Genomic DNA, 15994 nt, shown 5'->3' with positions numbered 1-15994 from the left:
TACTCAATGATCGACCAAAGTCAGGATGCTTGAGCACGACTTCCCCGAAGAGATCGAAACTCTGAAAGCACGGTCTCACGGAAATGTCCGAACTCAAGCAGGGGCAAAGTCATACAGGTCGACGTCAGCTAAAGAAGAGGCGCAAGTAAGACTTCAAAAAAAGAACAAGCCAAAAGGTTGGGAAACAACTTAAGGCTCAAATGTGCTTAGCAAAAAGGGATACAACTCCACTCAAAGAAGGCACAATCTCAAACAGGGCTACGAACATCATCCAAGACTAACAAAAAAGGTTCTATATAAAGAACACTAAAACGTCATTGGACAAATCACTAAAAGTCTGGATATCAAGTCGCAAGGACAACTTTGCCAAAGCAGAGGGTTGTCACACAAACTTAAAGCAAGGCGTGATCCAGAAGGCAAGGGTAGAAAACCCACGCTACCATTCAAAAGAGGTTCGACTGTGAAGTACCAAACCTCTAGAAAATCTACAAGATTGTAAAGCAATGAAGAAACAAGCAAGACAGATGCTTGAGCACTACTTCCAAAGAGATCGAAGCTCTGAAAAGCACGATCTCATGGAAAGATCGAACTCAAGCAGGAGCACTGTTTATACCCTGGGTCAAGCTGTCCGACCCGGGATGTTTAGCGAGAAGCCGACCGACCTCTTGAAGTCAGACTATCCAACCTCTTCTCAAAAGAGCTCGGCCAAATGCTCGACCTCTTCTCAAAGAGCTTGGCCAACTCGCCAAAGGAGCCTAAAGCAGGCCCAAAACGAAGAAACACAGCCCAATCTAAAGGCAGCCAAAGCCCAGAAAGATAAAGGCGGTTCCCCTGAAGATAAGATGACCTCACTCAAAGATAAAGATAAGATAAGATAAGATAACTAACTTATCTTATCTAAAAAGGTCACTCCACACCATTATAAATACACTGGAGCACCCAGGTATAACTCATACTCTGATTCTACTCAATACCTGCTTAATACACTTGCTAACTTAAGCATCGGAGTCCCTTGCAGGTACCCCCCACCCTTCAGTGACAAAGGATCAGCAGCACTCTCAGTTCCACAAGTCGGACACACCAGCTCTGGCCACTGTACACCTGCCGGACACGTCGACTCCGACTAACACAGAAGATCTCGACCGAGATCGACCTACAGTTTCAGGTAACCCTCAGAACATAAGGTAAGGATAAATGTTTCAAAAGATTCAAACAGTAGCCAGATACAGAGTCAAGCAAGGACATGTACGAGTGATAACACAAAGTTAGCAAGAAAGAGATCAAAAACTAGAAATTCCAATACAAATAGTAGAGAAAGAAATAACGCTAAGCACGAATAAAGATCATACGTCGAAATGGAACTAGTCTCTAGAACTTAGTTTCTAACGTCCCCCAATACCTCGTGATTCGCGTTATCTATTAGTGTTCCCAAATACATAAATCATCAGTATTAATTTGGCCAAACTTGATACAATGAGGTATGCAACGGTAAACTAATAGCGTTAATCACTAGACAGTCATGCATATAAACTCAAACTCTTGTTACCAGAACAAGTCACAAAGCATGACAAACACCCAGAGTATGCAATGAAGCATAGTCAGTCCATTCCTAAGGCTCTACAGGAAAGACTGCTCTGATACCATATTCTAACATCCCGTCCAGTAAAATTACCTTGCTTAAGTCAGGGTATTTCTACTAGAAAGAACATTACGTAACCTTCTCTAGTAATAACTACTTAATTATTGAGCCTTTGTATCAAGTTTGCGTTTCAGTTTTAAGAAAATGCCAAAAATTTTGTTTTTATTCATTAAAGTCATAATTCAAACATTTACAAGAAATAATAATCACATAATTACTATTGTTAATAATTCTTATACAAAAAAAAAACCAAATGAAACTCAAATATAATATACCAAACCTACCACTCTATATGAAATAAAATCTCAAGGGACAACAGCGAGGGGACTCTATGAAAGCAATTAAAACCATAAAGAAAACCTACTAATCGCTCGCAGCTTCAAATTGTGTCTTCAAACCAGTGTCACCGAAAAGGTGGAAAATTTGGGGGTGAGAACCAAACCACATGTTCTCAGTAGAGGTCGAGAATACCGTGAAAGTAAAAAATAAAACGCAAATAGTTAATTCCATTCAGAAATATTAAAAGAAAAACCGTTTTCATCTGCAATGATCTTTACTCGCCTTATCAATCTTTTATTTTGAAAACCAACGACACAACATTCAAAAATCCAAAATCTTATAAAGCTTCAGTTAATTATCCAAAATTCTAAACCCATATTTTCCTTTATGAAATTCTTAAAAGTTTTCCTAGACCGTATGAATGACTAATATGTTCCAAGCATAGGTTCATTAAGTCTATGCTAAACCAGCTCAATCTTTCATACTTACTAAACCTCAAACACAATCCAATCACGACCTCAGGCCCAAGCAATTCAACCAACACCCAATTCACCACAATCCAGCCAATCAGTTACAAACACAAGTAATGAGGTTCAAACACAATCAAGAGCAATTATATCAAGTATAGCAATTAGCAGTTATCAGAATTATTCATTTAGGCAAACCAATTACAATATACACACCAAATAATGTCACATAGATGCATATGATGAATGTCTAGTCCTAGCGCAGGTAATGAGCTCATCTGTCGGTTTCTATCTGCTCCCGACGTAACCCAAAGCAGCTGAAACGAGTATGGCTTTCTAGTTGGCTATACCCCTGTGTACAGGAAATAACCCATCTGCTACCACAGGGTCCACTGCACGCAGGAAATAACACATCTACCACTGCAGGAATGTATGCCGACACACCTTCTGTATACAGGAAATAACCCCTCTGCCACTACAGAAATGGAACAGGTGGTCACGGTACTTCTGTAGCAAGAAATAACCCCTCTGCCTTACAGAATTAAAATATGGATCTGTACCGTAGGAAAGCGTTCTCGGTAGTCGCACCACCATCTATCTGACTGCCTCAATGCAGCAGATGAACGAACAAATAAATCTGGAGTTGCCTTAATGCAATAAATAAACAAACAAGCACCTCTTGGGTTGCTTTAAGCAACAAATGACCCTTCAACAGGTCCTCTGCTTTTTATCATACTACTCTTTCAGCAATTGCCACAGCAATATATTCTCAAAAATATTTGATAATAAAAAATCTATTTCTTAAATTCCATATCCAAAATAATTACCAACACAACTTGGCAGCCTGATTTCTATTTTGTTTTTAAAATATCAAATGAATTTGGAATTACGCAAATTTTATATCCATGTGACCGTCTCAGATTAAGCTTTCTATTGAATAAAAAATCATAATTTTTCATTGACTCTAGCTTCGGGAATATAAGCAAAACCGTGACTGTTCTACAGTATTTTATATCCAGAAAACAACAGCAACATACAACATTCAAAATTTCATATAAAATCCAAATTGAATCCAACCACCTTCAAAATTAATGTGGTTAAACTTAAGTTATCCAAATTTCTTTCTCAATTGGTTCCAGTATCATACCATTTTTAATGAAGGAGTTACGTAGCTTGGAAGTTAGGTAATTTTCTGCAAAATTCTGTTTTACAAATCATTAAACACAACCTCTTCCAAGTCCCATAACTCACTTATTAAAACATGAAAAACCCTGAAATTTGAATCATATGTACTAAACATACTCAACTTTCACCTCCAATTGGTTGCATCTCAATATCATTCCAGAATTAAAAATTATAAAGTCTCAAAGTTACTGATTTAGAAAACAAAACTTGATTTTTAATGCATAATACACCTTACTTTAAAAATCCATATCTTTAAAACCACAATTCTAACAATTCTAAATTTTTATGAAATTAAATTATTAGGACCAGAGTTTTATTTAAAATTGGCTCCATTTCAAAATTCAAACTGGAGAGATTCCAATAGAGGAAACAAGTTGCTCTGTGTTAAACGTTCTGCAGAAAAATCAGATTTGACATCCATAATTCAAAAATTCACCATAAATCTTAAACTTAATGAAAAAGTCTCAAATTTTCCAGTTTAGTTCCTTATATTCCTAAGTTTAACCCAGACCTGGTTTCATGCAATTCCGATAATCACAGAATTAGTTATAGTTTTTCAAAATTACTGACTCAGTTTAGAAATTATGCAGAAAATCAGATTTTAGAATTCAACTTTGAAAAATCATAACTAATTCTCTAGTTGATACAAAACCTTCAAAATTGAGTTTTCACAATTACACTTAATATAATTTACTTAACACTTAAATTCTTATCATTTCAGTCACTATAAAGTCACTAATTCACTTTCAAAGTTGCCGTTTAATTTCAAGAGAATCTGATTTTTAGCAAACCATTTAGTATTCAAAATCCAACCCTTTAATACCCCTCAAAACCAATTCCAAATCAACCACCAACCAAGCTCATTAACATTACAATATACCAAATAATAGCTCAACAGCAACAAATCCAACATAATCCATTAAAATTCAGTAATTCTCAACAATAAGTCATCAAACTATTTCCAATCTACATAATCAATCAATATTACCAATCAACAATTCCAAATCACAATCTCAACCATTCCAATCACAATTTTAGCCACAATTCAATATTTACACAACCAATCAATATCACTATCAATAATTCCAGTTACACTTCACAAGCACAACTTAGCATTCATATCATCAATTAATCATTCGCAACAATTAAGACTATTTGCAATTTACTCAATAAACCTTGCGGGCATTCTTAAATTGAAATCATTTTAAATCCCCTACCTCGATGTCGCAATTACAAGAAGTCGGAGACAGAATTGCAGCGAGACAGTTGGCTAGATTCCTATTAGTCACACAACCGTTTCAACCAAGAAAGCAGGGGCACTGCATCTCAACATAACTGGGAAAGCAGTAGCATTAGCTTCCACAACAATGACCATAGTTGCAGTGAAATGAAGATTTCGAATTCAACGGAATCGAAAGGCAGAAACAGCTCTGGTAATTTAAAACGGAGCACAGGCCAAAGTTGAATTAAAACAAGAAAAAGCAGTTTAATAAGAAATTGGCAGAATAGAGCGTGCAATTGGAGCAGAAATAAGGAAAAAGGCTAACCCAGGCCAATGGATGTTGAGCCTAATTGGCAGAATTAGCACAATTTTATTTATTAATTCATTGATGAGTTCAAATAATTATTTCTAATTTAAATCATAACATAAATATTCTAATCATTTTATAAAACAGTTTAAACCTGAAGTATCTATTGTCTAAATTAAATTATATAACATTTTTATTATTTTTCTATTACCAAAACTTTAATTTCAATTTATATAAAATAACTAGTTATAATCAAAATTGTGCACAAATACTAATTGTCTTAAAACTAAAGTATTTATCAAAATCAATTTAATCATTCCTAATAAATTAATCTTCAAGAGCATAAACTAATAAAATAAACCATATTTATTCATAATAGAAATTTCTTAAATTAAGTTATATATTGCATCAATTACTAAATCTTAATTTCAAATTATATGAAATAACAATTGTAAAATTACACAAGAATATTAATTAAATCAACCCAAATATTAGTAAAACTAATTTAATTACTCTTAATTGTTCAATTTATAAAATAAAGAGTCCAAATTAATAATAAGTCATAACTTATTCATAATAAAAATTACTTAAATTAAATTGTACAATTCTTTCTTAATTTTCAATTACTAAAATTATACAAAATATTCCATTATATAAAATTACTTAAGAATCTTAATTTGTTTAAAATGAAATTACCTCCGAATCTACTTAATTATTTCTAATAAAAATAATTTTTAAAATTATAAAGTTTAAACTTAATAAAATAAAATCACAATTTATTTATAATTATATTTTCAAAAATGCGGGATGTTACAGTACACTCATTGATCTCAAGTGTCGTTGGGAGACGACCCGGGAATTAACATTCCCGGTTTTGAATTAGTTTTGAATTATGACATCCTTTGAATTTAACAATTTGATTGCGAGAGTTGTGGTTAGTTTGGACTATGCTACCAACGAATTGACGCTTGTTTTGATCGATTCCAAACCAGTAGTAGTTCTCGCTCACATCAACGAGCAGGGGAAAAGAAAGAGAGATGAAGAAAGGGGATGACAAGAATGTCCACCTCAAACTCTTGAGCCACACATACACATGATCAATGGAGGATTCACTGGAGGAGGAATATCCTAATCATCACGAAAAAGGCGTTTAAAGGATGTGTATCAGGTTGGGGAAATCTCAAAATTCCCGACTTGCCTACCATGATTCTTGCCAATGCCAACCTCCATAAGACCCTCATAGACCAAGGAAGCTCGACCGATATACTGTTTAAACCCGCCTTCGACAAGCTCGAATTGGAGGAAAATGATCTAAAGGCATACCCAGATAATGTCTTTGGATTGGGGGACATGCTGATTCGACCTCTCGGGTACATCTCCCTCTACACTACCTCTGAAAAGGGCATGAGTTGAAAACGTTAAACATTGACTACATTGTGGTTGACGTTGCATTGGTATACAACGCCCTAATAGGATGGATGACCCTGAATAGACTTCAAGCGGTTGTTTCTACTACTCACCTATGCATGAAGTTCCCTACTTTAGAAAGATTTGCTACCATAAAAGGATATCAGAAGCTAGCACGTAAATGTTACAATGAAAGTCTCAATCTAAGAGGAAGTCCTAGGGGCAAAGAGGTCAATACCATCGAGCTTGGTGGTGTTCGAACTCTAGAAGAACTACGCCCCCAGCTTAAAGGCAAATTAGGAGAAGTGCAAATCGAAGACAATCCCGAAAAAACAATAAGCATAGGAGCCAACTTGGAGGAAGGACTCAAGAAAAAGCTCATTGGTCTCCTACAATGGAATTCCGAACTATCTGCCTGGAAAGCCTCCAACATACCCGGCATAGATCCCGACCTGATGTCTTATAAACTTGAAGTATACCCGGGCTCCCGACCTACCAACAAAAGCGTCAGAATATGGGACCAAAAACGTAGAAGAACAAGTACAAGCCTTGTTAGAAGCAGGATTCATAAAGGAGGTGAAGTACCCATTGTGGCTAGCTAACGTCATTTTGGTGAAAAATTAAAACTGAAAATAGAGGATGTGTGTAGATTACACCGACCTCAACAAGGCTTGCCCCAAGGATCCATATCCTCTCCCTAGCATTGATGCTCTGATCGACTCAGTCTCATGTTATCGGTATTTGTCCTTCATGGATGCTTATCGGGATACAACCAAATTCTGATGTACAAACCGGACCAAGAAAATACCTCGTTCATAACCCCAAAAGCTAACTATTGTTACATAGTGATGCCTGTCGGGTTAAAAAATGCGAGTGCTACATATCAATGGCTGATGAATAAGGTGTTCTTTTCCACCTAGGAGAACTCATGGAAGTATGTGTAGACGACATGCTCATCTAAACCAAAGAGCACTCAACACTATTATCCGATCTGTCTGAGGTGTTCTCTACGATAAGAAAGTACGGGATGAGGCTAAACCCCACAAAATGCGCCTTCACAGTAGAAGCAAAAAAATTCTTGGGCTTCATGCTAACTCAAAGAAGCATATAAGCAAACCTGGATAAATGTCAAGCCATACTTAACATGAAGAGTTTGACCTGTGTCAAGGAGGTCCAACAATTAAATGGAAGGCTAGCAGCTTTATCTAGGTTCCTAGCAGGGTCTGCTCTAAAATCACTACCCTCAAATGCCATCCTTAGAAAGGGAAAGCATTTCGAGTAGACTCCAAAAAGCGAACAGGCCTTTCAAGATTTCAAAGCCTTTCTATACCTAACTATAGCAAGTTGAGCAATAGCTTCAGCCCTGATCTGAGAGGATAAAAAGGGATAGCAACCTATCTACTTTATCAGCAAAACCTTACAAGGGGCAGAGCTAAACTATCAAAAGATAGAAAAGTTTACTTATGCCCTTATCCTCACATCTCAAAGGCTCTGACCTTATTTCCAACTCATACAATAAAGTTCCATACTAATCAACCCATGAAACACATTCTACAAAAGACGGACCTAGCAAGACAGATGCTACAATGCGCTATGGAACTATCTGAGTTCGACTTAAAGTACGAAGCTTGGACAGCAATTAAATTCCAGTATCTTGCCAACTTTATAGCTGAATACACTAAAAGCTTGGGAGATCCGACTACCTAGAGCCTGTACGTAGATGGGTCATCCAATAAAACTGGCAGCATTACAGGTGTCACCCTGAAAAATGACCAAGAAACTCAGATAGAACTGTCACTAAGATTCGAGTTCCCTGCTTCTAATAACCAAGCAGAATATGAAGTGTTACTTGCTGGCTTGAAGTTGGCCAAAGAAGTGCGAACAAAAAGACCCCACAATGAAGAAATATTTAGATGAAGAAGTATTTAGATGGAGCCCGATAGCAGCTAACACACTTTCTTGAGGGAGAAGTCCGACATATAGCCTGAGAATCAAATGCCCGAGATGATGCCATCTCCAAGTTAGCCAGCACCAAGCTAGGGGTCAATAATAGAAGCCTCATCCAGGAGACTCTACAAGAACCAACAATAGCAAAAGGGGAAGATAACTCGGATACAATGGCCATATCCAATCAAAATTTGGGATGGATGACTCTATAGTCAACTATCTCAAAATCGATATCCTTCTTGAGAATGAAAAGGAGGCTAGAAGACTTATAAAGGAAGCACAAAATTACACACTGGTCCACAATGTTCTATATAAAAGAGGGATATCAACACCCATCTTAAAGTGTGCTCCGACCTTCAACACTAAGGAAGATTTAGAAGACGTGCACAATGGCATATGTGGGAATTATTTGAGAGCTCGATCAGTAGCCAAAAAGGTGATTCGAGCTGGATTCTTTTAGCCGACCTTGCAAAGGAAAGGGGCCAAGTTCATTAAGAAGTGCCCACCCTGCCAGAAGCATGCCAACTTCCACGTTGCACCTCCTGAGGAGCTCATCAGCGTTACCTCACCATGGTCATTTGCGAAATGGGGTCTCGATCTGGTTGGACCATTTTCTCAAGCCCCGGGATAAGTTAAATACCTCATAGTAGGGATTGACTATTTTACTAAGTGGATTGAGGCAGAACCATTAGCAACAATCACTACCCAGAGAAGTTGGAAATTCCTATAAAAAATATTGTCACAAGGTTTGGGGTTCCTCACTCCATCACCACGGATAATAGAATTCAATTTACCGACACAACCTTCAGGAACTTGGTGGCCGACCTCAAAATAAAACAGCAATTCACATTGGTAGAACATCCCCAGGCCAATGGACAGGTTGAAGCCACAAATAAAGTCATACTACCCGAGTTGAAGCGCCGATTACAAGACGTAAAAAGGGCTTTGGCGGATGAGCTCCCTCAAATCTTATGGGCATATCGGACAACCTCGCATTCAACGACGGGAGAGTCACCTTTCTGACATGCCTACAGAATTGAAGCAATGATTCCCATAGAAATTGATGAAGAATCACCTAGAGTTATATTATATAATGAAGTAGCAAACATGCAGGCACAAAAGAAAGAACTCGATCTTCTCCCAGAAGTCCAAGAAAGACCTTGGATTAGAGAAGAAGCCCTAAGACAAAGGATGGCTCTAAGGTATAACTAGAAGGTTATCAAGAGAAGCTTCATAACTAACGACCTCATGCTAATCCGAAACGACATCGGAATCTAGAAGCTGGGTGAAGGGAAGCTGGCAGCAAATTGGAAGGGACCTTACAAGATAGTCGAAGTCTTAGGTAAAGATTACTACAAGGTGTCCGACATCCAATGGTGGGAGCTCTTGAGGTCTTGGCACGCATGTAACCTAAGAAGGTACTACAGCTATGTTGCACACCTTGTTCCCAGGTGTACTGATGAGCAGATAATTTATACGCTTTTTGGCATTGTTTTTACATAGTTTTTAGTATGTTTTAGTTACTTTTTATTATATTTTTAGGAAAAAATTACATTTCTGGACTTTACTATGAGTTTGTGTGTTTTTCTGTAATTTCAGATATTTTCTAGCTGAAATTAAGAGACCTGAGCAAAAATCTTATTCAGAGGCTGAGAAAGAACTGCAGATGCTGTTGGATCCTGACCTCACTGCACTCAAACGCGTTTTTCTGGCGCTACAGAAGTCCAATAGGCACGCTCTTGATGCCAGGGCATCTTGGCCAGTTTCACTAGCCTTTTCTTTACTATTTTTAGGTAGTTTCATGCATTTTATTAGGAAATAAGCAAGTTTTGGGTGAATGTACACTTACATCTTGATTCAAACAAACATTGTGAACAAAACTTAATTTCATGAGAATAATGCATGAATCGAATGCCAATTTATATAATGTAAGATCTCATGACCTAGAACAAAACTTTGATACACCCTGTTTGTTTGATTTCAGGACAAAGAAAGAATAGAAAGACCACGTTAGTAGCCACGTTAGTATCACTAACGTGACCACTAACGTAAAAAGGGAGCAAGCTTACAATGTTAGTGGTAAAGTTATCACCACTAACGCCTTCGAAAGCCATAACAACCCACGTTATTTGTCACGTTAGTTTCACTAACGTAGGAACTAACGTGGAAAGAAGAGGAAGCTCTAATATTAGTGGTAAAGTTAACACCACTAACGTTGCAAAAGGCCATACATCACTACGTTAAGGGCCACGTTAATGTAGTTAACGTGAACTCTAACGTGGAGCAAAAAGAGACGCCAACGTTAGTGACACTAACTTTGTCACTAACGTTGGACTAGGCCAAGATTACCTGCGTTAGTGGCTGATGAGCGGATAATTTGTACGCTTTTTGGCATTGTTTTTAGTATGTTTTTAGTATGTTTTAGTTAGTTTTTATTATATTTTTATTAGTTTTTAGTTAAAATCCACTTTTCTGGACTTTACTATGAGTTTGTGTGTTTTTTTGTGATTTCAGGTATTTTCTGGCTGAAATTAAGGGACCTGAGCAAAAATCTGATTCAGAGGCTGAAAAGGACTGCAGTTGCTGTTGGATTCTGACCTCCCTGCACTCAAAGTGAATTTTCTGGAGCTACAGATACCCAATTGGCGCGCCTCCAATTGCGTTGCAAAGTAGACGTCCTGGGCTTTCCAGCAATGTATAATAGTCCATACTTTTCCCGATATTTGATGGCCCAAACAGGCATTCCAAGTCAGCTCAAGAATTCTGGCGTAAAACGCCGGAACTGGCACAAGAATGGGAGTTAAACGCCCAAACTGGCACAAAAGCTGGCGTTTAACTCCAAGAGGAGTCTCTATACAAAAATGCTTCAATGCTCAGCCCAAGTATACACCAAGTGGGCTCGGAAATGGATTTTTATATCATTTACTCATCTTTGTAAACCCTAAGCTACTAGTTCTCTACAAATAGGACATTTTGCTATTGTATTTTCATCTTTTGATCACTTTAGATCTTTTGATCATGTTTTTATGATTGAACCCTCTTTGGGAGGCTGGCCATTCGGCCATGCCTAGACCTTGTTCTTATGTATTTTCAACGGTGGAGTTTCTACACACCATAGATTAAGGTGTGGAGCTCTGTTGTACCTCGAGTATTAATGCAATTACTATTGTTCTTCTATTCAATTTGGCTTATTCTTGTTCTAAGATATCACTTGTTCCTTAACTTGATGAATGTGATGATCTGTGACACTCATCATCATTCTCACCTATGAACGTGTGCCTGACAACCACCTCCGTTCTACCATAAATTGAGTGGATATCTCTTGGATCCCTTAATCGGAATCTTCGTGGTATAAGCTAGAATTGATGGCGGCATTCTTGAGAATCCGGAAGGTCTAAACCTTGTCTGTGGTATTCTGAGTAGGATTCAAGGATTGAATGACTGTGACGAGCTTCAAACTCGCGATTGTGGGGCGTTAGTGACAGACGCAAAAGAATCACTGGATTCTATTCCGACATGATCGAGAACCGACAGCTGAATAGCCGTGCTGTGACAGAGCGCGTTGAACATTTTCACTGAGAGGATGGGAGGTAGCCATTGACAACGGTGAAACCCTACATACAGCTTGCCATAGAAAGGAGTAAGAAGGATTGGATGAAGTTAGAAGGAAAGCAGAGAGACGGAAGGGACAAAGCATCTCCATACGCTTATCTGAAATTCTCACCAATGAATTACATAAGTATCTCTATCTTTATTTTATGCTTTATTCATAAATCATCTATGACCATTTGAATATGCCTGACTGAGATTTACAAGATGACCATAGCTTGCTTCATACCAACAATCTCCGTGGGATCGACCCTTACTCGCGTAAGGTTTATTACTTGGACGACCCAGTGCACTTGCTGGTTAGTTGTGCGAAGTTGTGATTACAATTGTGCGTACCATGTTGATGGCACCATTGATGATCACAATTTCGTGCACCAAGTTTTTGGCGCTGTTTCCGGGGATTGTTTGAGTTTGGACAATTGACGGTTCATCTTGTTGCTTAGATTAGGTATTTTTCAGAATTTTTAAGAATGAATTCTAGTGTTTCAAGGTGATGTTCTTATCATCACCAAAGCTGATTGATCTTCATCAATTTAGCTCTTGAATGCATTGTCCTGCTGAAGCTTGGCTAGCCATGTCTAATTTCTTTAGACTAAAGCTTTAGACTAACATTGCATGATTCCTGGAATTCTTATTAAAAATTTTGAATCTCTTTATTTTCTTTTCCATATAATTTTCGAAAAATCCAAAAAAATTACAAAATCATAAAAACCAAAAATATTTTATGTTTCTTGTTTGAGTTTAGTGTCTCATTTTAAGTTTGGTGTCAATTGCATGTTTATGTTCTTCTTGTATTTTTCGAATTCATTCATGTGTCTTCATTGATCTTCAAGTTGTTCTTGATGATTTACTTGCTCTGATCTTTAAATTCTCTTGTTTTGTGTGTTTTGTTGTTTCTCATATCCATTCTCAATTTGTTAGTGTCAGTAGTATACAAACTTCTAAGTTTGGTGTCTTGCATGCATTGTTTATTTGATTTTAGTTGCATTTTGATTATTCCTCATCATTAAAAATCCAAAAAAAAAATTTTAATTTATGTCTTTTCAAGTCAATAATACAGAGAATTGAAGATTCAGAACATACAGCAGAAGAATTACACAGGAAAAGCTGGGCGTTCAAAATGCCCAGTGAAGAAGGAAAACTGGCGTTTAAACGCCCCTGGCTGGGCGTTTAACGCTCAAAAGGGTAGCATTTTGGGCGTTAAACGCCAGAATGGTAGGGAAGATTTTGTTTTTAATGCAGATTTTTTTCAAGTTTTCATAATTTTTCAAAATCAAATCTTTTTCAAATCATATCTTTTCAATCATATATTTTCAAAAACAATTTCTTTCCATTTTCAAAAATACTTGCTGACAATTAATGATTTGATTCAACATTTCAAGTATGTTGCCTTTTCTGTTGAGAAAGGTTTAATGTTTGAATCATATCTTTTCTTGTTAGCCAAGTCATTAATTTTAAAAATCAAATCTTTTTAAATTGTTTTTCAAATCATATCTTTTCAATCATATCTTTTTAAAACCATAACTTTTCAATCATATCTTCTTAATCACATCTTTTTCAAAATAGTTTTCAATCATATCTTTTTTATTTCTAATTTCAAAATCTTTTTCAAAAATCACTTTAATTCTTTCTCAATCTTAGTTTTCGAAAATCAATCACTATTTTTTCAAAATTTCTTTTAATTAATCCACTTTAATTTTCGAAAATTTCTTCCCCTCCTATCACATCCTTCTATTTATGGACTAACACTCCTCCTCAATGCACAATTCGAACTCTATCTTTCTAAGTTCGAATTCTTCTACCTCTTCCTTCTATTTTTCTTTTCCTCTGACACCTCAAGGAATCTCTATACTATGACATAGAGGATTCCATATTTTCTTGTTCTCTTCTCTTTCATATGAGCAGGAGCAAAGACAAAAGCATTCTTGTTAAGGCTGACCCTGAACCTGAAAGGACCTTGAAGCGAAAGCTAAGAGAAGCTAAAGCACAACTCTTCAAAGAAGAAGACATGGCAGCCGAAAACAACAACAATGCCAACAATGCAAGGAAGGCGACGGGTGACTTTACTGCACCTACTCCCGACTTCTATGGGAGAAGCATCTCTATCCCTGCCATTGGAGCAAACAACTTTGAGCTTAAGCCTCAATTAGTTTCTCTAATGCAACAGAATTGCAAGTTCCATGGATTTCCATTGGAAGATCCTCATCAGTTTTTAGCTGAATTCTTACAAATATGTGACACTGTCAAGACTAATGGGGTTGACCCTGAGGTCTACAGACTTATGCTATTCCCTTTTGCTGTAAGAGACAGTGCTAGGATATGGTTGGACTCACAACCTAAAGAAAGCCTGAACTCTTGGGAAAAGCTAGTCAATGCCTTCTTGGCAAAGTTCTTTCCACTTCAAAAATTGAGTAAGCTTAGAGTGGAAGTCCAAACCTTCAGACAGAAGGAAGGTGAATCCCTCTATGAAGCTTGGGAAAGATACAAACAATTGATCAAAAAGTGTCCTTCTGACATGCTTTCCGAATGGAACTGTCCAAGATGTCATTGGACAGCTCTGCTAGAGGATCTCTTCATCTGAAGAAGACGCCTGCAGAAGCTCAAGCACTCATTGAAATGGTTGCAAATAACCAATTCATGTACACTTCTGAAAGGAATCCTGTGAACAATGGGACGAATCAGAAGAAAGGAGTTCTTGAGATTGATACTCTGAATGCCATATTGGCTCAGAATAAAATATTGACTCAGCAAGTCAATATGATTTCTCAAAGTCTGTCTGGAATGCAAGCTGCACTAGGCAGTACTAAGGATGCTTCATCTGAAGAAGAAGCTTATGATCTTGAGAACCCATCAATGGATGAGGTGAATTACATGGGAGAACCCTATGGAAACACCTATAATCCTTCATGGAGAAATCACCCAAATCTCTCATGGAAGGATCAACAGAGACCTCAACAAGGTTTCAACAACAATAATGGTGGAAGAAACAGGTTTAGCAATGGCAAGCCTTTTCCATCATCTTCTCAGCAACATACAGAGAATTCTAACCAGAGCCACTCTGACTTAGCAACCATGGTCTCTGATCTAATCAAAACCACTCAAAGTTTCATGACTGAAACAAGGTCCTCCATTAGAAACTTGGAGGCACAAGTGGGTCAGCTGAGTAAGAAAGTTACTAAACTCTTTCCTAGTACTCTTCCAAGCAATACAGAGGAGAATCCAAAAGGAGAGTGCAAGGCCATCAACATGGCCAAACTTGGAGAGGAGAAAGAGGCAGTGAGTGCCACTGAGGAAGGCCTCAATGGACGTCTATTGGCCTCCAATGAGTTCCCTAATGAGGAACCATGGAAATCTGAGGCTCACACTGAGACCATAGAGATTCCATTGGATTTACTTCTGCCATTCATGAGCTCTGATGAGTATTCTTCCTCTGAAGAGGGTGAAGATGTCACTGAAGAACAAGTTGCCAAGTACCTTGGAGCAATCATGAAGCTAAATGACATGTTATTTGGTAATGAGACTTGGGAGGATGAACCCCTTTTGCTCACCAAAGAACTGGATGACTTGACTAGGCAGAGATTACCTCAAAAGAGACAGGACCCTGGAAAATTCTTAATACCTTGTACAGTAGGCACCATGACCTTCAAGAAGGCTCTGTGTGACCTAGGGTCAAGTATAAACCTCATGCCTTTCTTTGTAATGGAGAAGCTAGGGTTCTTTGAGGTGCAAGCTACAAGAATCTCAATAGAGATGGCAGACAATTCAAGAAAACAAGCTTATGGACTTGTAGAGGATGTTCTGGTAAAGGTTGAAGACCATTACATCCCTGCAGATTTCATAGTCCTAGAGACTGGGAAGTGCATGGATGAATCCATCATCCTTGGCAGACCCTTCCTAGCCACAGCAAAGGCTGTGATTGATGTTGACAGAGG

General features: G+C 37.6%; 1 non-coding gene across 1 annotated transcript; it reads right to left on the bottom strand.

The window, feature by feature from the left end:
- Positions 1-14475: 14475 nt before the first annotated feature.
- On the bottom strand, positions 14476-14583 carry LOC112713923 (small nucleolar RNA R71). Its single transcript, XR_003158882.1, has one exon. It is a non-coding gene; the product is annotated as a small nucleolar RNA R71 (small nucleolar RNA).
- Positions 14584-15994: the final 1411 nt, after the last annotated feature.

This window comes from Arachis hypogaea, chromosome 9 (genome assembly GCF_003086295.3).
Source record: "Arachis hypogaea cultivar Tifrunner chromosome 9, arahy.Tifrunner.gnm2.J5K5, whole genome shotgun sequence".
Taxonomy (NCBI): Eukaryota; Viridiplantae; Streptophyta; class Magnoliopsida; order Fabales; family Fabaceae; genus Arachis; species Arachis hypogaea.
The sequence above is the reverse complement of the archived record's forward strand: the minus strand, read 5'-3'. Positions and strand labels throughout refer to the sequence as shown.